The sequence below is a fragment of the Piliocolobus tephrosceles genome, chromosome 12 (genome assembly GCF_002776525.5).
Source record: "Piliocolobus tephrosceles isolate RC106 chromosome 12, ASM277652v3, whole genome shotgun sequence".
NCBI classification, from domain to species: Eukaryota; Metazoa; Chordata; class Mammalia; order Primates; family Cercopithecidae; genus Piliocolobus; species Piliocolobus tephrosceles.
The window spans coordinates 42601208-42602902 of record NC_045445.1 but is presented as its reverse complement, the minus strand read 5'-3'; the positions used below and the strand labels follow the sequence as shown (position 1 = coordinate 42602902).

General features: G+C 36.9%; 1 pseudogene; it reads left to right on the top strand.

The window, feature by feature from the left end:
* The first annotated feature begins 205 nt into the window (after nt 1–205).
* LOC111536616 lies at nt 206–826 on the top strand (annotated as a pseudogene).
* The last annotated feature ends 869 nt before the right edge of the window (nt 827–1695 follow it).

Here is a 1695-nt window from a genome sequence, read left to right as displayed (position 1 = left end):
ACAGTGAACAAATAAATCAATCTATGTAGAAATCTAGACAGCCACTGATTTTAAAAAAAACCACCACAACAATATTAAATAATTTGGGATGTTAAAAATAAGATGGGATTGCAGTACATTTGGCTTCAGAGACAGCGCCCAGGCAAGTGAGAGCTGGGTGGGCACTGGGTGACTCTGTGCCTTGCTGATGAAATAATAACTAAACATGGCCAAAGGAGAGCCTAAGAAGCTGAAAGGCAAAATGTCATCATATGCATTCTTTGTGCAAACTTGCCGGGAAGGAGCACAAAAAGTAGCACTGAGAAGATTCAGTCAGTTTCTCAGAGTTTTCTAAGAAGTGCTCAGAGAGGTGCAAACCTGTCTGCAAAAAAGAAGGGAAAATTTGAAGACATGGCAAAGTCGGGTGAGGCCCATTAAAAAAGAGAAATGAAACCTAAATCCCTCCTGAAGGGGAAACAAAAAAGTTCAAGGATCCCAATGCACTCAAGAGGCCTTCTCGAGCCTTTGTCTTGTTCGGTTCTGAGTACCGCCCGAAAATCAAAAATAACATCGCAGCCTATCCATTAGTGACGTTGCAAAGAAACTGGGAGAGATATGGAATAACACTGCTGCAGATGATAAGCAGCCATATGAAAGGAAGGCTGCAAAGCTGAAAGAAAAATATGACAAGGATTTCGCTGCACATGGAGCTAAAGGAAAGCCTGATGCAGCAAAAAGGAAAGCCGTCGGGGCTGAGAAAAGCAAGAAAAAGAATGAAGAGGAGGAAGATGAAGAGGATGATGTTGAGGAGGAGGATGATGTTGAGGAGGAAGATGATGATGAATAAGCTAGTTCTACTGCAGTTTTTTCTTTCTTGTCTGCAAAGCATTTAACCTCCCTGTACACAATTCACTCCTTTTAAATAAAAAAAAAAAATTGAAATATAAGGTTGTGTAAGATTTAACAACTATACAGTGTCTTTTTTTGTATAGTTAGCATGCTACCAAATGTGTAGTTAGCTAGCCCTGTCCTGGTGGTATGTTCAATAGCCACTAATCTTGCCTGTTACAGTACAGTGGTTGCAAATTGGCATGGAAATTTAAAGCAGGTTTATGTTGGTGCACAACACAAATTATGTATGGGATGATAGTGTTTTCATCTTCAGTTCTCTCTGATGCAGCTTATACAAAATAATTATTGTTTTGTTTATTAAATACTAATTTTTAATTGCAAAAAAGTTGCAGCTGTTTTGTTTGACGTTCTAAATGCTTCTAAGTAAATATAATTTTAAAAATTAATATTGTTGTCCTTCCTTTTCATAGGCCTGAAATTTTTCTTCCTTGAGGGGGAAGCTAGCCTTTTGCTTTTGCCCATTTTGTATCACATGAATTATTACAGTGTTTATCTTTTCATATAGTTAGCTGATAAAAAGGTTTTATCTAGACACCCTGCTTCTCATCATGGGAGTAATAAAAGTTAAATTGAGACCGTTTTCATACGTAACTGAATCCCCAAATCTTGATCAGTTGATAACAAACTTCATATAACCCATTTATATTTACAAACTGAAGAGTAACCAAGCTACTCATAGCAAGGGGTTATGAGAATCAAACATTTTGAAAGTCTATTTTTGAAGGACTAATAGAAAAGTATGTTTTAATTTTTGCATGAGGACTCTATATTCTTTCACTCCCATTATCATGTAAAGGTAGTTAT